General features: G+C 42.1%; 1 protein-coding gene across 9 annotated transcripts in view; it reads left to right on the forward strand.

The window, feature by feature from the left end:
* SYNE2 (spectrin repeat containing nuclear envelope protein 2) overlaps positions 1–24,346 on the forward strand; it is a 368,901-nt gene that overhangs the window by 63,002 nt on the left and 281,553 nt on the right. The gene's annotated exons all lie outside the window — the stretch shown is intronic.

The following is a 24,346-nucleotide window of genomic DNA, read 5'->3' on the forward strand; positions in this document are numbered from 1 at the left end:
ATGGAGATGCAATGTTTAATTTTATTCATTTACTCAGTAAATGGTGAACCCCAATCATGCACAGTGGTCTAGGTGTTAGGAGTACAAAGAAATAAATTGGGCACCTTCAAGAAGCATGTAGTCTAGATGTGCTTTCGCTTGTTGATGTCACGTGGAAGTGAAAAAATAGCCTCGGCCGCAAATATAATCATTCTTAGGAGATGAGTTGAAGTCTTTAACTTTAAAGGGTTATGTTTCTAATTGTGGTATCCATTGTACCAATTCAACCAAAATATGACCAAAAATGTTGTCTGGAATATCTTTTTATGTTTCATTTTTACGGAGGTGAGGAATAAAAAACGTACTGTATATAGCATTATTTGCAATGTGAGTTATAAATTCCTCACTGTAAAAATGAAACAGTTTGGTCAGAACTTCACTGGAGATTGTTGTCTTCTTACTGTTCTTACTCTTGAATTTCTTCTCATCTTTGGATATCATTTCCTGCAATAATCTTTCGGAGTTCCTCGAAGTATGTTGTAGGTACATATGATATTCCTGAATTGTTACTGCCAATCAAGTTTCTGAATATTTTAGGTTTTCAATAAACAATTTTATTATGAGTGACTGAGTGGCCATTTTCTATATTAAAAAAAGTTCTATGAAGTACCCCAAATTAGAAGAACTTTTGAATGTTCATGAAAATTGTCAGATAGGATGGAAACATGATTTCTTTAGGCTTCAGGCAGTGAAGTGTGTCTATGATGTTTAGGGGCTCAATAGTGCTTTCGTATTCTGTTTATGAGAGAAGACTCTGTTCTACCTTATAACTGTGAGTGAATGAAGCCATGTGAAGTCTTAGGAAGAGGAACAGGATTAATAAAAGCTTCTCGGCTGGTGCAGTGGCTCACACCTGTAATCCCAGCACTTTGGGAGGCTGAAATGGGAATACTACTTGAGCCCAGGAGTTTGAGACCAGCCTGGGCAATGTAGTGAGACCCCTCTGGCTCCACAAAAAATAAAAAAAAATTAGCTGGGCATGGCAACATTCCCCTGTACGTCCAGCTGCTTGGGAGGCTGAGGTGGGAGGATCTCTTGAGCCCAAGAGTTGAGCCTGCAGTAAGCTATGATCGTACCACTGTGCTCTACGCTGGATGACAGAGTGAGACCCTGTCTTTAAAATAAATAATTAATTTTTTAAAAAAGGCTTCTGGGTGGAATTTCTACCCATTTGTAGTAAAGTCCCCAGTGTGGGATTTTGAGGTTAATGATTAATGAAGAGCAAGAAAAGACATGTATTAGCAGGTAATATTTTTGCTTCTCTAACCAATTTAGATTACTCAGTTATGATAAATAAAAGCAAATTATCTTTGGCTGGTTAGATGCTTATTACACCAGAGAAAGCAATCAAGCTGTAGTCCCTCACTGGCTATCAGTGTTTTACTATAACAATACAAAAGCTTCTAGAAAGTTCCTGTGATAGTAACTGATACTGTCTTTTGCTGTGTTTTCTTGGAAGTTTGTTTTCCTTGATATTAAGCTTTATAATCTTTTTATTTATTTATTTATTTATTTTGAGACGGAATTTCACTCTTATTGCCCAGGCTGGAGTGCAATGGCACAATCTTGGCTCACTGCAACCTCTGCCTCCCAGGTTCAAGCGATTTTCCTGCCTCAGCCTCCCGAGTAGTTGGGATTACAGGCATGAGCCACCATACCCAGCTAATTTTGTATTTTTAGTAGAGACGGGGTTTCTCCATGTTAGTCAGGCTGGTCTCTAACACCCAACCTCAGGTGATCTGCCTGCCTTGGCCTCCCAAAGTGCTGGGATTACAGGCATGAGTCACCGCACCTGGCCTCAAGCTTTATAATCTTAAAAATATTCTAATTAAATGTAAAATAAAATAAGAGCTTTTGTGGTATTTGCACTGCAAAGTGTTTTTCACATTTTTTTTTTTTTTTTTTTTTTTTTTTTAGCTTTTATATACAGTTTTGGCTTCTGGGAACTTTGGTTCTGTTTTTGCCAGGAATTTGGGGATAAGCTTACTTTATTCTGGGTCAGTTACATTTTGAAAACTAGGGCAAGATAAATCCAGGGTCATTTAGAGTCTTGTTAAAGTGGGTTAACAAAGATCTCCTTCATTCCTTATAGAAATAAAAATCCTTTTTAATTAGCCCCATGAGATACAAGATTTTCTGAGCTTTTCTGTATCCATGTATGTCGGGTGGGGGTGTAATTATTCGGAGCTTGAAGTAGTACATTAGAAAAACAAAACTTAAAATAACATCACCTTTAAGATAGAAAAACTAAGAAGTTAATATAGTATGTTAAATTGTAACCATTTGCTGGATTTAGTGTATGGTTTAACACTCTGAATTGGGGTCATTCTAAATGTGCCTCTTCAAAACATTACTTCCCTTATCTAATTTCAACATTGGTGATTACAGTTTCCTGGAGTAACTCCCATTTTTCTAAATAATTCAGGGAATTTTGGTAAAAGGTAACTGCATTTCTGTTTCTCAATATGTATGAGAGCCACAGTTTACTACCACCAGGTATTTTTGTAATCATTTAAAAGTGGCGGATAAAAGGATATGAATGATTTATCAGAGATGGAATGTCTGAAGTTCTGAATATGTGTCTCTTTGGGAGAGAGACTTCAGATGCCGGATGAATAATTTACTGTCGTTGAGGGTCTGTGCGGTGATGCATGTTGGGCGAGCATGGGAGGGAAAAGGCAGAAAGAGTAGCCACGCGCTTTTGCTGCTGTCTTGTCGGGTGGAGCAGCATTCACTGGTCAGGCACTGGATTTTTCCATCTTTACTGCACAGGGGATTTCATCAGTGGTGTTGTGTTTTCCATCTTTACTGCACAATTTCATCAGTGGTGTCGTGTTATAAGGCAAAGGGCACCTGGCTCAAAGGTGGAGCACAAAGAGCCCTTCTCAAATTTGAGAAACACTTAATATCTTTCCAAAACATTGGAATCGTTTGCCTTTTCTTCAGTTAAGTAGGATTTTTCATAGTGGGAACTAGGTTTGCTGTATATCTCTGTCTGCCTCCATCTGAATGCTTTGTCAGCAAACTTCCAGGGGGTTTTGATGTCTTCAAAATAGCATAATTCAAAAGTCCAGGTGAATTCACATTTCCCACTTAATCACATAATTATAATTTTTATGAGCACAGGTAAAACTGCTCTCTGATTCATTCATGCAGCAAATGTTTCCTGTGACCCTACCTTGTATCAGGCACTATTTTGGGTAAGAGAATATTGAGGTAAATAACTTCAATAAGCTTCATGTGCCCATGGTGCTTATATTTAAGCCAGACTAGATTATAATCAAGAAGTACATCAGCGTATGGTAAAGGCTGTGCAGAAGATTTAAGTGAGTTTATATCATAGAGCTTGGGTGACTTCTTTAGATCAGAGAAGGCCTCTTTGAGAAGGGACAGTTTAGGAGCGATCGAATAACAAGGAACTGCCTGCAAAGCGCAGCATGGAAGCGGGTCCAATCTGAGGTAGAAGGACAAAGAAAAGCTCTAGGATAGAAGCAAGGTTGTTGAATTCATGGAGCCAAAGAACTCTAGTGTGGCTGGATTGTGGTGGGCAAGGGGTGGCCTGACCTGGTGGTGGACTGAATGAGATCACCTGTGGAGCGTGTAGCAAGAGCAGACCTTTGGGTCTTTCCGTGTCTAGAGGTCAAGTGGAAGAGGAGGAACAAGGAAAGGACACTGAGAAGGAGTAGCCAGTGACAAGGAAGGACAAGCAGGTGAACGTGGTGGCATGGAAACCCCTAGATGAACGTGTTTCAAGAAGGTGGTATGGTAAAGCATACTGAATGCCACACAGCAGTCAAGTAAGGTCAGTACGGAGAGGAGCCCACTAGATTGCGCTCCTAAGATTTGTTGTCATGGCTCTGACAAGGTTAGCCACTGTCCAGAGTTGGAAATGGAATCCTGACTCTGCATTGAGGAGAGGATAGGAGAACGAGGAAGTGGAGAGAGTCACTTGATTTATACTTTCAAGAAACTTTGCTGTAAAACAGAGATATCAGGCACATGATAAAAGGTAAGTTTTTTTGTTTTTGTTTTTGTTTTTAAGGTAAGAGGTACTATTTCATTTCTTGTTACGCTTTTCTTAGGTATAGGTCGCTTTACTCTGAAAGCCCCATTCATTTATTTGTTCGTTCATTATTCAACAAATATTTTTGAACACTTACTGTGTATAAGGACTGTGCTGAGCACATGGGGGTAGTACATGGCACATCCTCTTCTAAAATGTATCCTCTGATTACAGAGATACACACAAGCATGTAAACTATCACAGTATCGTGGGGTATGTCCTCCAAGTGAGGCAAGACTTGTTACTACGGAAGTATGGAGTGGGAGTACCTAACCCAGACCTGAGGAAGGCTCCCCAGAGAAAATGATTCCTAAGCTGTAACCTAAAAGATGCTAGCACATGAGCAATGTGAAGATGAGAAGATGCTGCGGGCAGGAGAGGCCAGAAGATGAGCTGAATGTGGTACATTCAACGAAATGGATGTTCAGTGAGACTGAGGATTTAAAGGAGAATTAAAATTTGAAGGAGAATATGAAGAGATGAGGGGTCATATAAACATATAGGGGTTTGGAATTTTTCCTAAGACCAAGCAGAAGCAATGGAGAGATTGTGAGCAGTCACAAAACTTGTTTTAGAAATTGCCCCAGGCTTCAGTGTGGCGTCTAGTCTTTAAGGGAGTGAGGGTGGAGGCAGAAAGACCAGCATAAGTCTGTTAGGGTGGTCCACCCGAGAAAGAATGGTGTCCTGATGTAGAGGTGGCCGTGGAGATGGAGAGAAATAGGTGTTCAAGAGATATCATCTAATTGGTATCAGGGCTTTTTGATTGACTTGGTATGGGAGAAGGAGAGGGAAGGATGTATCAAAGATGATAGGTTTTGGCCGGGCATGGTGGCTCATGCCTGTAATTCCAGCACTTTGGGAGGCAGAGGCAGGTGGATCACTTGAGGCCAGGAGTTCGAGACCAGCCTGGCCAACATGGCAAAACCCTGTCTCTACTAAAAAATACAAAAATTAGCTGGGCGTGTTGGCATGCACCTGTAATCTCAGCTACTCTGGAGGCCGAGACAGGAGAATAGCTTGAACTTGGGAGGTGGAAGCTGCAGCGAGCTGAGATCATGCCATTGCATACCAGCCTGGGGGACATAGCGAGACTCTGTCTCAAAAATAAATAAATAGAAAAAATGATAGATTTATTCTTGGGCAAATCAGTAGATGATAGAACCATTCACTGAAAAAAAAAAAGTGCAGGAGAACAACTTTGGTTGGGAAGGGAGTTGGTTAGACATGATGACTCAGTTCTGGAAATGTTGAGTTCGAGATGTCTATGGAATAACCACGTGGAAATATCCAGACAACAATGGGATATATAGGAGAGATGACACCTGGGCTGAAGGTAAATACTTGGGAGTCCTTAGTGTGTAAATGGCAATTTGTTCCTTTGGAGTAGATGAAAATATCTAGAAAAAGAGAAGGGTCTAGGCAGAACATCACACAGACAGAAAAAGCAGCACAAGCCCGTAGCAGAGCTTGAGAAGGGATGTCCAGAGAAGTAGGAAGAGACCCAACTGAGTGTGGTATCATGGACCCCAGAGAAGGAGAGTATTTCAAAAAGGAGAGGGTAGGAAACAGTGTCAGAAGTTTTAAGATATCCTATAAGTACCGAGAAGTATCCGTTAGGTTCAACAATGGAAATATATAAGTGGCCTGGGTGAGAATTAGGTAGTGTTTGGGGCAGCCCAGTTTATAGTGGGTTGAGACATGAGTGGTAGGTAAGGAAGTAAAAATAGCCAGTGTAGACAACTCTTTCAAGAAGTTTGGATTTGAAGGGGAGGTAAGAGATAGGGTAGTAGCCATGGATTTGGCATTTCAGCTGATTTTGAACTATAATGAAAAGAACATGGATTTTGAATCAGACACATCTGGATTTGAATTTCTCCTCCACCAGATGTGAGATCCAGAGCATACTATCCAAGACATAGTAGGCTTTCAATAGATGTTTTGTTTTATTTTATTTTTTGAGACAGGGTCTCACTTTGTCTTCCAGGCTAGAGTACAGTGGCACGATCACGGCTCACTGTGGCCTTGAGCTCCCAGGTTCAGGTGCTTCTCCTACCTCCGTCTCTTGAATAGTTGGGACTATAGCTGTGCGCCACCATGCCTGGCTAGATTTTTGTGCTCTTTTTAGAGACAGGGTCTCACCTGGTTGCCCAGGCTGGTCTCGAACTCCTGGGCTCAAGTGAACCTCCCACCTCAGCCTCCCAAAGTGCTGAGATTACAGGCACAAGCCCCCAGACCCAGCTTAGATGTTTTATTGAATGAGCAAATAAAATATCCTTCATCTTCTGGGAGGAAGTTTTCTCGTTTATAAAATGCTTACCTGACTACTTTATTGGTAGTCCTTAATGAAATAGTGTCATAGTTCCTTACCTGTGACATTCCACTTATTCCCGGGTCTGACTTGCTTCAGCAAGCCGTCTGAGCCCCTCCAAGTGTTTCTTAAGATAGCCATGTGTTAGGGCTAGGTGCAGTGGCTCACGTGTATAATCCTAGCACTGTGGGAGGATAGCTTGAGCTCAGGAGTTTGAGACTAGCCTGGGCAACATGGCAAGACCCCATCTCTATAAAAAATACTCATGTGTTATAATATTTATTTTGAGATATATTAATATCTCAGAGTTTATCATTTCATTGCTATTTTTTGCCAGGCCCTTCTTATTCCCTGTTGTTTCAAGAGTAAGTCATACATGTAAATTGTCCAATCTATTTAGACAAGTATTTCACAAAGTGAGATATGTGAAGCCCTGAATCAGAATCTCTGGGAGTTGGGATCCAGAAACCTGCACGTAAACAATAACCCTGAGTAATTTGCTGGCATTCCAAAATGTAAGAACCCTGCATTTATAATCGCAGCACAGCTCTGTTTAGTGCAGTCTGATTCTTTTGCACTCAGAAGTCAGAGGTGCTTGGACTGCTGCCCCAGTAGAAAGTGTTCAGGCTCACATACCTTGATTTTTCAAAAGAAAAGTGTTCAGTTTTATGTGGTAGTTAAAAGGTAGCAAGGAGTAACAAATATGTTTTAAAATAAATGTAGCCATTTCTTTATTTCTTCATTCCGTAGATATTTATTGAGCAACTTAGATGAATCAGAAGAGTGTGAGGAGGAGGAGAGACAAATAGCACCCAACTTCTAGACTTTTATCAGTATTGTGGGCTCATTTTCATGTGCTAAAAATACAAGACTTGCTTACTCAGAGAGCCGGGAGCTATGTTCCAGTGAGGTTGGAAACAAAAGCCTCAGTATAAGACTCTCTCAGGTGTTTACACAAGGGTGTGGTTTGCTCATGTGGCAACACGAGGTTGCTGGACTCCACTTGCTGAGGCTCAAAGTAGAAATTACTGATCTTATGTCACATATTTTCCCAACAAACTAAGTACTTAAATCTCTATGTTGATTGAGGAAAAATAACAAAGTCCTGCTCCCTCCTTCCCTAGCCATTTAATCATTAATTCAATAAATATTTTCTAAATTCCTATAGCATGAAAGCTCTGGGGTAGGTGCTGCAGGCAAAATGAGGAGCAAAATCAGACATGGGTCATGTACTGTTGGAGCCCATAAGCTAATGAGGAGGCAGAAGTTGATCAAATAATCTTATAGATATTAGCTACTATTTTATTAAGCTTTATTAAGATATAATTTGACATCAAATTCACATACAATGCAATTCACCCATTTAAAGCGTATGATTTAGTAGTTTTTAGTATACTTACAGAGTTAAGCAGTCATCACCTTGGATTTTAGAACTTTTTTTTTTTTTGAGACAGTGTCTCACTGTCACCCAGGCTGGAGTGCAGTGGTGCCATTTCAGCTCACTGCAATCTCTGCCTCCTGGGCTCAAGCAATCCTTTCACTTCAGCTTCCTGAGTAGCCGGGACTACAGGTGTGTGCCACCACACCTGGTTAATTTTTTGTTTTTATTTTTATTTTTGTAGAGACACGGTTTCACCATGTTGTCCAGGCTGGTCTTGAACTCCTGGGCTCAAGCAATCCACTCACCTCAGCCTCCCTAATGTTGGGATTACAGGCATCAGCCACTGTGCCTGGTCAAAAAGAGTATTCTTTTCCTACTGACTTTTATTGGCATGCTTGTCAGAAATCAATTGCCCATAAGTGGAAGAATTTACTTCTATCTAGATTTTCAGTGCTATTCCATTCTTCTATTATATAGATCAACCCGTGTGCCAGTATTGCACTATCTTGATTACTGTAGCTTTTAGTAAATTTTGAAATTCGAGTTGTGTGTCTTCCAACTTAATTCTTTTCAACATTGCTTTAGCTATCCTGGGTCACTTGCATTTCCATATGAATTTTAGGATTAGCTTGTCCAATTCTGAAAAAAAAAAAAAGGCAGCTAAGATTTGATAGGAATTGCATTGAGTCTGTAGGTCAAGTTGGAAAGTATTGCCATCTTAACAATATTAAGTATTCTAGTCCATGAATATAGGCTATCTTTATATTTACCTAGATCTTTAAATTTCTTTCAACAATGTTTTGTAGTTTTCATTGAATAAGTCTTGCAGTTCTTTTGTTAAATCTATTGGTAAGTAGTTTATTCGTTTTGATGCCATTATGAATGATATTTTCAAATAGCAATTTCTTGATTTTTTCATTGGCAGTATATAGAAGTACAATTAATTTTTGTATACTTAGCTTGTATCTTGCAACCTTGCTAAACACATTAGTTTTGGTATATTTTTTGTAGATACAGTAGGATATTCTGCATAAAAGTTCATGTCATTGCCATTAAAGACAATTTAACTTTTTTCCTTCCAGCCTTGGTTTTTTTTTTTTTTTTTTTTTTTTTGCCTTACTCCAGTGCAATGTTGAATGGAAGTGATGGAAGTACACATACTTGCTTTGTTCCTGATCTTAGAGAGAAAGCATTTAGTTTCTTGTTATTAAGTATGTTATTAGTATTGTTTTCTTCATCAATGTTCTTCATCACATTAAGAAAGTTTTCGGCAAGGTGCAGTGGCTCATGCCCATGATCCCAGCACTTTGGGAGGCTGAGGCTGGTGGATCGCTTGAGCCCAGGAGTTCAAGACCAGCTTGGGCAACATGGTAAAAACCTGTCTCTAAAAATAAATAAATAGATAGATAGATAGATAGATAGATAGATAGATAGATAGCCAGCCAGCCAGCCAGCCAGGTGTGGTGGCGCATGCCTGTAGTCCCAGCTATTTGGGAAGCTGAGGTGGGAGGATTGCTTGAGCCCAGGAGGCAGAGGTTGCACTGAGCTGAGATCATGCCACTGCATTCCAGCCTGGGTGACGAGTGAGACCCTGTCTCAAACAAAACAAAACTAAACTAAACTAAAAAGTTTTCATCATTCCCTTTTTATTTTTTATTTTTGTGAATACATAGTAGTTGTATATATTTATGAGTTACATGAGATATTTTGAGATAGGCATGCAATGCATAATAATCATATCTGGGTAAGTGGTGTATCCATTACCCCAAGCATTTATCCTTTGTGTTTCAAACAATCCAGTTATACTCTGTAAGTTATTTTAAACTGAACAATTGCATTGTTTTTTTACCGTAGTCACCCTGTTGTGCTAGCAAATACTAGGTCTTCTTTATTCTTTGTAACCATTTTTGCACCCATTAACTATCTACTCTTCCCCTCTACCTGCACCCCCAACTACCCTTCCCAGCCTCTGGTAACCATTCTTCTACTCTCTGTCTCTATGAGTTCAGTTGTTTTAATTTTTAGCTTCCACAGATAAGTGAAATCATGTGACATTCTTTCTGTGCCTAGGTTATTTCACTTAACGTAATGACCTTCAGTTCCATCCATGTTGTTACAAATGACAGAGTCTCATCCTTTTTTTCCTTTCCTTCTTTTTTGGGATAGGGTCTCACTTTGTCACCCAGGCTGGAGTGCAGTGATGTGATCTCGGCTCACTGCATCCTCCGCCTCCTGGGCTCAAGCGATCCTCCCACCTCAGCCCCCCAAACAGGTGTGCGCCACCACACCTGGCTAATTTTTCATAATTTTTTGTAGAGACATGGTTTCACCATGTTGCCCAGACTGGTCTTGAACTCCTGAGCTCAAGCAATCTGCCCACCTCAGCCTCCCAAAGTGTTAGGATTACAGGTGTGAGCCACCACACCTGGCTAGGATTTTAGAACATTTTTGTCACCCCAAAAAGAAACCCCATACCTTTTAACTGTCACCCTCCCCAATCCCACCCCCATCTCCACCTCCAATCTCACCCCCAGCCCTAGGCAATCATTAGTCTACTTTCTGTCTCTACGAATTTCCCTATTTTGGGCATGTCACATAAATGGACTCATATAATATGTGGTGTTTTGTGACTGGTTTCTTTCACTTAGCATAATGTTTTCAAGATTCAGCCATATTTATTTGTGTAGACTAAACGTAGTCTATGCCAGGGATTGACAAACTTTTTCTGTAAAGGGCCAGGTAGTAAATATTTCAGTCTGTGAATGCCATATGGTCTCTGTTTTAACTACTAACTCTGCCATTGTAGCATGAAAGCAGCCACAGGCAATGCAGAATCAAGCATGTGGCTGTTCCAATAAAACTGTATTTACAAAAGCAAGCAGCAGGTCAAATTTGGCTTGTGGGCAGTAGTTCGCTGACCTCTGGTCTAAGTCAGTAGGGGTACTTAATCCTCCTAGTAACCTGATGAAGTAGATACTATTGTCCCCATTTTCAAATAAGACTGAGGCACACAGCTAGTAAGTGGGAGATAAGGGGGTCCCACACAAGTAGTCTGTCTCCACAGCCAGTGTTCTTAACCTTGTCATTGATTACAGATTGAGCTAAGTGCTAAATAATGGGGAAATCCCCCCATGACTCTATGAAAGCAAATAAAAGACTTAGATTGACTTAGGTTTTCTTCTGGATGCAACACTTGAGCTCAGACCTAAGCATGACTAGAAGTTAACTGGTGAAGTGAATAGGGGTGGGGTGCTACAAATGCCTGTGGCACGTGGGAACATAGCTTGTAAAGGTCCTGAAAGAAGGCGGGAGTGGCTGGAGCCAGGGGTGTAGGAGAGAGTAAGATGCCTGAGGCTAGAGAGGTGCTCTGGGGCCCACACAGCACCTCCTAGGCTCTGTTAAGGATTTTGCTCATGTTGCTAAGAGCAGAAGAGAAACCATCTAACAATTGAGTAATTCGGGTAAATTTGGGACAGATTGGAATGGCGCAGGTGGACTTGGTTGGCCATGGAAGCATTCCAGGGTAGAGCTGATGGTAGATTGAAGAGGAGAGGCCAGATGCAGTGGCTCATGCCTGTAATCCCAGCACTGTGGATGGCTGAGGCAGGAGGATAACTTGAACCCAGGAGTTCGAGACTAGCCTGGGCAACAAAGTGAAACCCCATCTGATATGGTTTGGCCATGTCCCCACCCAAATCTCATCTTGAATTGCGCTCCCGTAATTCCCACGTGTTGTGGGAGGGACCCAGTGGGAGATAATTGAATGGTAGGTGCAGCTTCCCCCATACTATTCTCGTGATAATGAATAAGTCTCATGAGATCTGATGTTTTTATAAGGAGTTTCACTTTTGCTTGGCTCTCATTCTCTCTTGTCTGCCACCATATAAGACATGCCTTTTGGCCCGCGCTGTGGCTCATGCTTGTAATCATAGCGCTTTGGGAGGCCAAGGAGGACGGATCACGAAGTCAGGAGATTGAGACCAGCCTGGCCAACATGGTGAAACCCCGCCTCTACTAAAAATACAAAAATTAGCCAGGTGTGGGGTTGCGCGCCTGCAGTCCCAGCTACTCAGGAGCCTGAGGCAGGAGAATTGCTTGAACCTGGGAGGCAGAGGTTGCAGTGAGCCGAGATCACACCACTGCACTCCAGCCTGGGCGACAGAGCGAGACTCCATCTGAAAAAAAAAAACCATGCCTTTCGCCTTCTGCCATGATTGTGAGGCCTCCTCAGCCATGTGGAACTGTGAGTCCATTAAACCTCTTTTTCTTTACAAATTACCTAGTCTTAGGCATGTCTTTGTCAGCAGCATGAGAATGGACTAATATACCATCTCTATAAAAAGTAGGAAAAAAAAAAGACTCAGCAGTAGGGCTGGTGGGCCAAGATGTATAGAGAAGGAAGTAGATACCAGAGCTATGAGGGGGCAAATTTGGCAGGATTTGGTGGTAGGTTATATTTGAGAATGATAAAGGTTGGGGGTGTCCAACCCATGTGATGGGAACATGGGCAAGGACTGGACTGGGGAGAGATAGGGCGGTAGAGTATGATTTTAGTCTTGGAATGCTGAAGTTGACAGGCACGTACTTTTTTTCCCATAGTGATAACGTAAATTCTTCAGAGGGGGACATGTGTGACATAAAGTAATTGTGAAGTTGAGAAATGGTTGCTCACTGTGTTTATCAGTTATGTTAGCCAGGAGTTACCTCCTAAACTCATTCTATTGATTCAATAAGTGAGAGCTTAGTCTTGGTACTATTTGTTTTTGTTTCTTACTGTTTATCTGTTTATGGTTGGTTGCAAGAAAATTGTGTTGTAAATTATCCCTTGCTTTCTCTATTAGTTAATAGCCTTCCCCTTTTGTAGTAAAGTAACAGGCTTTTTCCTGTTCAAATATTTTAGGCTTGTTTTTTGTTTTGATTGTACGTGCCTGTGTGTTTTTATTCCTTAATTTGTTTCTTTATTTATTTCTGTTATCTCCAAGAGAAACAATAGAAGAGGTGGCTTTATATTTTTAGTTCTCTTTCTGTCAGGTGACAGCTTGATTAAGATTTTTTGGGTGGGCTGTTGGAACACATGGCTAAAATATGTTGCATTATTGTCTGAATTTAATTATCATCCTTACCGTGTCTGTCCTAGCTAACAGTGAGTTGGCAGTATTGTTGTAGGGAATGGCAACAGGGTCTCATTAGCACATGCCTGTGACATAATAAGAAATATATATTTGGTCTCTGCCCCTGGTTCCTGGCACAGAGCTCCTAAAACCCTTGTAATTTCCTGAACCACAGGGATGTTAGGAGCATCTTTTGTTCTAATATTTGATCTTGGCTCTGGTTCCTGACACAGAGCTCTGAAAGCCCTTGGAATTTCCTGGGTGATAGGACCATCTTTTGTTCTAATGAGGCCACTCTTGATGGGCTCCTAGATAGCTTCAGGATGGAGTCTGGTTACCAGAAAGACCAAGCCATGATTAGAAATTTGGAACTCTTCCCACCTCCATCTTCTAGAGGGGTGAGAAGAGCTGGAGATTGAATTAATAATTCATTATGTTTATGTGATGAAGCCTCCATAAAAATCTCTAAAGTGCAGAGCTAAAAAAATCTGTATCCTATGGAAATTCTAGTGGGAAAGCCATACAATATACCAATAACAAATAAGTAATATAGTATCATTTACACATTGTAAATCTAAAGAAGAAAGTAAATAGGATGATATGATAAAGAGTAATTGGATGGAGGGTATTTTGGATAATGTGTCTGAAAAATTTTCTCTGAGGCCAGGTGCTATGGCTCATGCCTATAATCCCAGCACTTTGGGAGGCCAAGGCGGGTGGATCACCTGAGGTCAGGAGTTCAACACCATCCTGGCCAACATGGTGAAACCCCGTCTCTACTAAAAATCCAAAAATTAGCTGGGCGTGGGGGTGGGCACCTGTAATCCCAGCTACTCGGGAGGCTGAAGCAGGAGAATTGCATGAACACTGGAGGCGGAGGTTGCAGTGAGCCGAGATTGCACCGTTGCACTCCGGCCTGGGCGACAAGAGTAAAACTGTCTCAAAAAAAAAAAAAAAAAAAAAAAAAATTTTTTCTCTGTAGAGATATTCGACTGAAGGCATCAGGATGAGCCAGCCATATGAAATGCAAGTAGAAAATGTATTCCAGAATTCCAGGTTAAGGAAACAGCAATTACAGAGGCAAACATGTCATGAAATGAAGTTTTAGAAGTAGGCAGGAGCCAGATTACATAAAGCTATGGGCCATGATTATGGTTTGGATTTTAAAATACAATGAGATGGGGTCAGACATGGTGGCTCATGCCTGTAATCCTAGTGCTTTGAGAGGCTAAGTCGGGAGGATTGCTTGAGGCCAGGATTTCGAGACCAGCCTGGATGACACAGGTAGAACCCTGTCTCTACAAAAAATGAAACAAGTTAGCTGGGCATGGTGGCATTTGCCTATGGTCCAGCTACTCAGGAGGCTGAGGTGGGAGGATCACTTGAGCCTAGGAGGTCGAGGCTGCAGTGAGCCATGGTCGCACCACTGCATTCCAGCCTGGGCCATACAGTGAGACCCTGTCTCAAAAAAAAAAAAAAAAAAAGCAATGAGATGGTTGTACAGCTTTGTGAATTATACACTTTAAAAAGTGAATTTTATGGTACATGAGTTATATTTCAATAAAACAGTTGTTAATTTTTTAAAAAATTCTCTAAAGTGTAGTTTGGAGACCTTCTGGGTTTGTGAACACATTCATGTGCTGGGACCCTTCCAGACCTTGCCCTCTGTACACCTTCATCTGGCTGCTCATCACTATCCTTTATCATTATCCTTTTTTTTTTTTTTAAAAGACGGAGTCCTGCTCTCTTGCCCAGGCTGGAGTGTAGTGGTGCAATCATAGCTCACTGCAAACTTTTGCCTCCCAAGTTCAAGCGATTCTCCTTCCTCAGCCTCCCAAGTAGCTGGGATTACAGGTGCCCACCACCACGCTTGGCTAACTTTTTCTATTTTTAGTAGAGACAGGGTTTCACCATGTTGACCAGGCTGGTCTCGAACTCCTGACCTCAGGTGATCCGCCCACCTTGGCCTCCCAAAGTGTTGGGATTACAGGCGTGAGCCACCACACCATATAATAAACGAGCAAACATAAGTGTTTCCTTGAGTTCTGTGAGAGCCATTATAGCAAATTATTGAACCTGAGGAGGGGATCTGGGGAACCCCTGATTTATAGCCAAGTCAAACAGAAATGTGGGTAACCTGGAGATCAACTACCTGTGATTGGCATCTGAAGTAGGGGAGAGTCTTGTGGGACTGAGCCCTTAACATGTGGGGTCTGCACTAACTCCAAGGCAGTCATGGTCATCATAGAATAGAGGACACCCACTTGGTATCTGGAGAGCTGGAGAATTGCTTAGCGTTAGGGAAAAACTCACACATTTGGTATCATAAGTGAAGTATTAAGAGTTGTAATACAGAAAAAGAGTGCTTTTCTTCCATAATGCCTTTTGTTCAAGACGTTTTATTAGTAGAAGAAACAAATTGCCTAGGGGTTATTAAAATAAGGATTGGCCAGGCGCAGTGGCTCACGCCTGTAATCCCAGCACTTTGGGAGACCGAGGCAGGTGGATCATGAGGTCAGGAGTTTGAGACCAGCCTGGCCAACATGGTGAAACCCCGTCTGTACTAAAAATACAAAAATTAGCCGGGCGTGGTGGAGAGCGCCTGTAATCCCAGCTACTCAGGAGGCTGAGGCAGGAGAATCACTTGAACCTGGGAGGCGGAGGTTGCAGTGAGCCGAAATCATACCATTACACTCCAGCCTGGGCTACAGAGCGAGACTCTGTCTCAAAAAAAAAAAAAAAAAAAAGAAAGAAAGAAACAAAAAGAGAAGACATAGACCTAGTATAACTGTTGCCAATAAATTCTTTTCCTCCATCTAATAAGTCAGTTTTATCCTGAATACTTTTAGTATTTTGTAAGTCTTTCAATCAGCAAATATTTATTGAGGATGTTTTTTTTTCTACATTACACTGCTGAGGGGACACAAAAACACAAAAGCACAAAGGTTTAACTCCAAGTTCTCGTGTTGAGTAGGAGGGAAACCTATAAGTTATGTACCAGAAGTTCAAGTTATAGTCTTGAACTCCTCCTGGACTCCACTGATCCTCCCACTTCAGTTTCCAGAGTAGCTGGGTCTATAGGCATTTACCACCATACCTGGCTCTAAGATTAGCTTTTAATTTCTATCTTATATCCCTTGTACTGTTTGAAAAATTTTTGTAAGCATTACAGATTACTTTGTAATAGTAATAAGCGGAAAAGATTCAACAAAGTATTGTCAGAGGCCAGAGCCAGAATAGATTATTTCTATTAATTTTAAGAAAGGGGATTTTGGGGCCAGTTGCAGTGGCACACACCTGTAATCCCAGCACTTGGGAGGCCAAGGCAGGTGGAGCACCTCACCTGAGGTCAGGAGTTCAAGACCAGCCTGGCCAACATAGTGAAACCCCCGTCTCTACTAAAAAGACAAAAATTATCTGGGCGTGGTGATGAGTGCCTGTAATCCCAGCTACTTGGGAAGCTGAGGCAGGAGAATCACTTAAACCCGGAAGGCGGAGGTTGCAGTGAGCCGAGATCGTGCCATTGCACTCCAGCCTGGGTGACAAGAGTGAAACTCCATCTCAAAGAAAAAAACAAAACAAAACAAAAAAGGAAGGGGACTTTTGGCTGTCTGCAGTGGCTTATGCCTGTAATCCCAACACTTTGGGAGCCTCAGGTGGGTGGATTGCCTGAGCCCAGGAGTTTAAGACCAGCCTGGGCAACATGGCAAAACCCCGCCTCCATAAAAAAATACGAAAATTAGGTGTGGTGGCACACACCTGTAGTCCCAGCTACTGGGGAGGCTGAGATGGGAGGATCACTTGAGCCGTGGAGTTCCAGGCTGCAGTGAGCTGCGATTGTGCCACTGCACACTCCAGCCTTGGTGACAGAGTTGAGACCCTATCTCCAAAGCAAAAAAGGGGTGTGGAACTTTTAAACTGGTTATGTCCAATTATAATAAATGTTGATCGAATGCGCACATGTACTGGGTGCCGGCGTTTCTATGAACGCAGAGAGATGGGGAAGAGTGGCCATTCCATAGAGTATGTAGAGTGGCGATGCAGAAAAGGGTGAAACGTCGTTGGGGAATTGTAGCTATCCTAGTTTGGCCAGAGAAATAGGATATGGGTAGAGAAGTCGTGGAGCCAAGTTACAAATGACCTGGAATGTTAGGCTAAGAATTGATCATTTTTTCAGTAAGGAATTAGGGAATGATCAAACAATTTTAATAAGGAGAGTGTAAGATCAAAGTAATGAATCTAGGGCCACATGCAGTAAACCTGTTATTAATAATCCAATCATAGGAGGAGAAGAAGAGAAATTCTTTGATGAGAAGAGGTCGCAAGGCTTCCTCATAGAGTAGAGAACACTCTTGGAGATGCCACATTTTAATCCTGCATCGCTCTGCATTTAAGTGAAACTGAAAGCTAGTGATTCTTAGCCTCAGGTAACTGCTTCTGAACTCTTACTAACAGGGAGGACTCCTGGAGTCAGCATTTTAAACCAACTTTTGGGAAATGACCTAGCTGAGACTTAGTAGCCATGGTAGTTTCATAATGAGCTTTAAAATGAAAATCCACACCCTTTAATTAGCTTAACTCAATTTGCTTTCAGTTTAGTTCCCTTCTGGCTAAGGATATGAGTTGCCCGCTCACAAAAGCAGACTGAATCAGAACAAACTCAGGGATTAAATGTATTTTTATGGTAATGACACCTAGAGAAAAATCTTTGCCTTCTGTGCCTCATTTCTCAAATTCAGGCAAATATTTTTCAAGGATGATAATTAAGGATACTCATATGGGCCTGAATAAAATTCACTGACCACATTTTCCTACATTATGTATATATATTTGCCTGAAAAATCAAGATAGAGAATTTCTTATTCTCTATTCCCTTAGCTTTTTTACAGAATTCATCATTGTAGTAGATTGTATTATTCTCTTTATTTCTTTGCTTTTTCTATCCCTAACATCTGCTGATTAAAAGGTCCTATTCTCTACATGCCATTCTAAGAAGAGTTTTATTAAGTTGCTATAAGCACGTGGCTCTCAATTACTTTTTCCCCAATGGGTCAGCCTTTGAAAAGAACAAAAGGTTCCTTATCCTGCCATAGGGTGAGCTATTTGGCGCTGGTTCCCATTGAATACTGCCATTCAGGGATAAAGCAGTATGAAAACGTGAGAAAAGTGTGTCAGGGGATAAATGGAATGGCACATATGAAACCATTTAATTGAGCTGCTATAAAGGTGTTTAATTGCACCTGGGATGTCTTTGTTTGCCATTAAGCAAAGGTTCTTTATTGCATTTAGAGGGTTCTGATTTCCAGGATGAAGAGGCATTCTCTAAGTTCGGACAATGAGTTAAAAGCCTTGCAGATTTCTTTCCAAATCTTTTTTTCTGAAGATTTCATTTGTGCACTGTCTCCTTTGCTAACTGGAGAATACCTGTGGGGATTTGTTCTAGCTGCTCCTCTTAGTGTTTTTTCCCTTGTTTTATTAGAGTTTAATCAGATTAGGACAGAGGTAACTTCTACTTTTCCTTAGAAAAGTTTTGATTATTTTAAATTCAAGTTTATGTCTCTGTCAGGGGATGTTCCTCAGTTTACTCTCCGATTACGTGCTCCATTTGAACAATCCAGTTAGAGCCCTGATTTTGCTGCCACTTTTCTCAGCTAGGAAAGCTCATAGTCACAGGTTGCTTAGTATAAGACCTCTTTTATCTAGTATCATGTGCAAATGAGATGACCCCTCATCTTATTTGGAAATAGCTCAAAATGGCCGAGGTTTCCAGGTGGGCATGGATTGGGAAGACTCTGTGGGCACACAGTGGTCTTTTTTCACTCAGTTTCACGCTGCATTTCACCTCCTCTGAGGTTGTTGAGTTGTGCTCCTCCCTCCTGCCATAACTCCCCTCAAGTCAGTGCATACTCTGTCTCTTGGACCTGATACTATTGCCGATTAGTTTCTTTTTTACACCTTATCATCTAGATGGAAAAATCTCTCTTGGTCCCTTAAAAATAAGGAAGAGAGTAATCTTTGTTTTTGTTGTTGTTTGTTTTCATTTTGAATGTCTGCTCTATTGCTAGGAATGGATAGGGCCCTCTCTGCTTTTACATGTGACCCCGATTAGTGTACAGTGTGTGCATATAACTTGATCTTGGAATCACAAAAACTTGTTCTCTGGTTTTTTTCTATTAAGATATAAAATTAGCCTTTGATGCTTTTTTTTTTTGGGAAGTGGCAATACATGTTTAAAAGTTATTCTCTTCTCATGCTAGGGGACAAAACAATGAAAACATTGCTCAGAGATTCTAGGAGATTTAGTATAGTTTTGAATTATAGGACAAAATTGTGGTGCTCTGGAATTACTTCGTTGAGAGAAATTTATATAAGACAGGAATAACTCTCAAAAGCCTGAATTATCCAGTTGGCTAATCAGAACTCAATTTAGTTCAGTTAGCAATTATTGAGCACCCTATAAAGTGTAGATCAGTAGTCTATAACTAATTTAAACTGGTAATGCATAAAAAATGGAATGGATTAAAAAGGAAAAAAATTCCAGTGAGGCTTGGTGCATCTTTAATCTCTAATCAGTTGCAATATTTACTAGGCAGTTGTAAACACCACAAAATTCCATTTATGCTGCTAGGCCTTTTAATTCTTCAACCAGAGCTCTTGTCTACTTCAAAATTTTTCTAGAACTTAAATTAGATGTCATACTTTTGCACATATTGCAGGCCAAATACCAACAATTTCAATTCACTATGACTATTAGATAGAGATTAATAAGGGAGAGAAAAGTCCAAGGAAAACAATGTAGTAGAAGGTAGAACAGACAACCTTAAAAGAAAGGACTGTGAACTCATAAAGGTAGGTTTGCTTCAATATAGTAAAATATAACAACCACAGTGATAATTAAAAACATTATTATTAGGTTGAGTGTGGTGGCTCACACTTGTAATTCCAGCACTTCGGGAGGCCAGCGTGGGAAGATCACTTCAGTCCAGGAGTTCAAGACCAGCCTGGGCAACGTAGTCAGACCTCATCTCTACTAAATTAAAAAAAGAAAACAAAACATTATTATTATTATTATTATTGAGACGGAGTCTCGCTCTGTCACCCAGGCTGGAGTGCAGTGGCACAATCTTGGCTCACTGCAACCTCTCCCTGCCACATTCAAGCGATTCTCCTGCTTCAGCCTCCTGAGTAGCTGGGATTACAGGTGCCCACCACCATGCCTGACTAATTTTTGTATTTTTAATAGAGATGGGGTTTCACCATGTTGACCACGCTGATCTCGAACTCCTGACCTTGTGATCCGCCCACCTTGGCCTCCCAAAGTGCTGGGATTACAGGCGTGAGCCACCGTGCCCGGCCCAAAACATTCTTATTATTTCAGAAAATATTTATTTAGGGCCTACACTGGGCCAAGCTTTTCTAGGCACTTGGGACATAGCACAGACAAAGCATCTTTGCCGGTGTTGTGGTGCTTAAATTCTATTGAGAGGAGAGTGAGACATTAACAATAAACTTACTGCATAAGTAATTTACCTGGAGTGTTAAAAGAGATAAGTACCCTAGGGAAAGAGAATAGAGCAGGACAAGAGGGATCGGGAGTTGGGGGTGTTACAATTTTAGATCGGACAGTCAGGGTAGACCTCTTAGATGAGGTGTTGTCTGAGCCAGGATTTGAAGGAGGTGAGGGAATTCACCTGTGGATAACAGTAGAAAGAGCATTCCTAGAAGAAAGAACAGCTGGTGCCAAAGCCTAAGGTGGGAATGGGCCTGGGGAGTTTGAGGAAAACAGGAGGCCAGAGTGGTTGGAGCAGAAGCAGCAGGTGGGAAGCAGGGAAGGGCAGATGGTGCTGGGGCTTGTAGCCATCATGAGGAGTGAAGGGAGGAGCCCTTGCAGGGTTTTGAGCAAAGGAGTTTCCTGATCTGAGTGAACATTTTAGCAACATCACTGCCTGCTGTGCTGAGCATAGTATTTTGGGGCAAAGCTGGAAGGAAGATCTGTTAGGAATCTGTCGCAGTAACCCAGGTGGAGGTGATGGTGACTTGGGCCAGGGTGGTGGTGATGGAGGTGGTGAGAAGTGGTCATATCCTGAATATATTGTGAGGGTGGACCTAACAGGATATCCGGAGGCATTAGATATGAAATGTGAGAGAAAGGGAGGAGGCAACCTTGATGAAGGAGGAAAATCAGGAGTCTGGTTCCTGGAAGCAGGAGAGGAGAATGATCATCTATATCAGATGCTGCTGATGGGTCCAGCAGGATGAAGGTTGAGAATAGACCATTGGTTTTCGCGAGTGTGTGTCATCGAGGACCTTAATTCAAGTGACCATGATGAGAAAGCTGTTTCAGTCGAATGGCAGGGACCTAATTGGTATGGGTTCAGTTAAGAGTGAGAGAGGAGAAGACCTGGAGACAGTAAACACAAACTATTTGAGGCATTTTGCTGCAAAGGAGCAGACAAATGAAGCGATGGCTGGTTGGGAACTGGCGTCAAGAGGTTTGTTTTTGGATGGGAGAATTAACAGTATGGCTGTATACTCATGGGAATTGTTTAAGAGAGTGGGGGAAGACGATGATACGGAAGAGGTAGGAACAGAATGTTCTTGCGTTGAAGCACAGGGATGGGATATAGTGTACAAGTGAAAGGATTGGCTTTAGATCTGAGCAAGGCTAGTTCATCTGTGCTGATAGGTTGGAAGCAGAGCACTTTTGCAGGTTGTTAGATGAGGGGGTGGGAAGCAAGGTTCCAGCTGAGTTTAATGATGAGGGAGGAGGTATTGGATGTTTGTGGAAGAAGAAAAGGGGTTAAGTTGCCATCTGGGGAGGGGGAGAGGGCCATATAGTGTGATTACTGGGCAGCTTTTAGGGCCCACTGGGGGTGCTGGTGAGACCAGTGAGCACTGTTCGGTGGGTTTCTCCAGCCACATTCAGCAACCTGTTTGTAGGATGAAGTGTACAGAGTAGTCATGAAGTGTCAAAGCAAATAGAACAAAATAGGTGAAATGCAAGGAGTGTTGGTAATAATTGATCATGGAACTTAAAATGGATAAGAATGAAAGGTAGGATATCCTGGGGGTGAGGGACACTGAAAAACTGGCAGAGTCAATGGCTTGGAGTTGTTGATGAACTGAAATGATTGCTGGAGTTGGGGCACTAGAGTGAGTGAACTGAATGGAGATGCATGAACTTGAGATCATGGAGGAGTTGTTATTAGTAATGACAAAGTCTGGAGTATGACCATGACAGCAAGGTGATTGACGCAGGGCAGAAGACAAGTGTATTGGAGAGGAGGAATTCGAGAAACTGAGGGGCCAGGACATTGGAAAGTTCATTGCTGTGTATATTGAAATTGCCAAGAATAAGGCCAGGTGTGATGGCTCACGCCTGTAATCCCAGCACTTTGGGAGGTGAGTTGGGAGGATTGCTTGAGCCTAGGAGTTTGAGACCGGCCTGGGTAACATGGTGACACCCATCTCTACAAAAAATTTAAAAAATTAGCTGGAGATGTCAGTACACGCCTGTAGTCCCAGCTACTTGGGAGCCTGGGAGGTCAAGGCTGCAGTGAGTCATGATCATACCCCTGCACTCCAGCTTGAGCAACAGAGTGAGACCTTGTCTATAAATAAGTAAATTAGAAAGTACTAAGAATTAGACTATTGGACAGAGTGACAGTGGAGAAGGAGCAGAAAGGGTGGGAAATGGTAGAGGTAGGTAACAATTGTGATAGCAAGGATAGTCTAATGACGTGAGATTCAAAGCTAGGGGATTTCAGGGACAAAGAGGGTGGAGGATGAAGTGGAGGTGGCCACGAGGAGGGAGGAAGCAGTGGTACGAGGGCTGCAAGAGAAAGCAAAGCCGCCGCTTGAGAGGGCTGCAGGGGAAGTGGTATTCTCAGAGGAGAGCCAGGTTTCCATGAAAGCAGGAAGGGAAAGCCTCAACACCAGAGAGGGTATTGGGCATGGAGGGGATTTTGCTGATGGCACACCACGGGTGTCATCATCCGTGGAAGCACTTTAGGACTTAAGGAGAGGTGGGAGATGAGAAAAGTTGGGGGGATATGCAGAGTCTTACAGGAATTAGAAAGAAATGAGAGAGACCTGAGAGTCTAGAGTGCGTGTGCGTGTGTGTGCATGTGTGCATGTGTGTGCTTGCATGTGTGCATGTGAGTGTGTGCATGTGTGCATGCACTGGCTGATATAAGCAAGGATAAAGGGTATAGTGAGATGAGGCCCTGTGAACTGGAGGTTGATGGTGGCAAGGCCGTAAGCATTGGGCACAGGGTGCCATGGGTGTCTGGGCCTGTGCTTATCTCTGCCCATCCAGGTGAGGAGACCTGGGGAGATGGAAGCTCAGTTGTTGAGTGCAGGGCTAACCCTTAACCCTGGTGTTGAGAATGTCTGCTGAAAATCAGGGAGTAGAGGGCTAAGGGAGGCATGGTGTCAGTGTGGGGCCCACTCCTGCTCAGAGGGGCAAGAAGGGCTGTAGTCTGAGGGTTCAGGTCTTCCCCTTGACTCCTACCTGGATTTTTTTTTCTTTTCTTTTTTCTTTTCCTTTTTCTTTTTTCTTTTCTTTTTTTGAGACGAAGTCTGGCATTGTCACCCAGGCTGGAGTGCAGTGTCACAATCTCAGCTCACTGCAACCTCCGCCTCCTCGGTTCAAATGATTCTCCAGCCTCAGCCTCCCAAGTAGCTGGGACTACAGGCGTGTGCCACCACGCCCGCCTAATTTTCACATTTTTAGTAGAAATGGGGTTTCCCCATGTTGTCCAGGCTGGTCTTGAACTCTTGACCTCAGGTGATCCACCGGCCTCGGCCTCCCAAAGTGCTGAGATTACAGGCGTGAACCACCACATCCGACCCTTACCTGTTTAATAAGAGTAATAGCCAACACTTCTTATGTGCCAGAGTCTATGCTAATCACTTTAAGTGAATCATTAGATTCTTATAATAATCTCTAGAGACAAATGCGTATTACTTTTTTATTAAACAAGGACACTGCTCAAGGTCACATAGCTACCCCATAACAGAAACAGGATTTGAACACAGTTCTCTCTAATTACAGCCCATTTACAGTTAATTCAGTGGCGATATATTCTCCATGATAAATGTTAAGACTAAACCTTAATGATTTCATGTGCCATTTAAAACATCTTCTTATGTTCTGGGGTCATCTTTACTGCACGGTTTTGGCTTAAACTTAAAGTCTAGGTTAGGAACTCCTGTTGCTGCTCACAGTTCTTTGTATAGTACTGTCAAGGTGGTATAGGGTCTCAGTTCATTTTTTTTTTTTTTTCTCCATGAAACAGAGTCTTGCTGTGTTGACCAGGCTGCAGTGCAGGGGCATGATCACGACTCACTGCAGCCTTGACTTCCTGGGCTCAAGCCATCTTCCCCCCTCACAGGTTCATGCCACCATGCGCTAATTTTTGTATTTTTTGTAAAGATGGGAT

This window comes from Pan paniscus, chromosome 15 (assembly GCF_029289425.2).
Source record: "Pan paniscus chromosome 15, NHGRI_mPanPan1-v2.0_pri, whole genome shotgun sequence".
Lineage (NCBI taxonomy): Eukaryota > Metazoa > Chordata > Mammalia > Primates > Hominidae > Pan > Pan paniscus.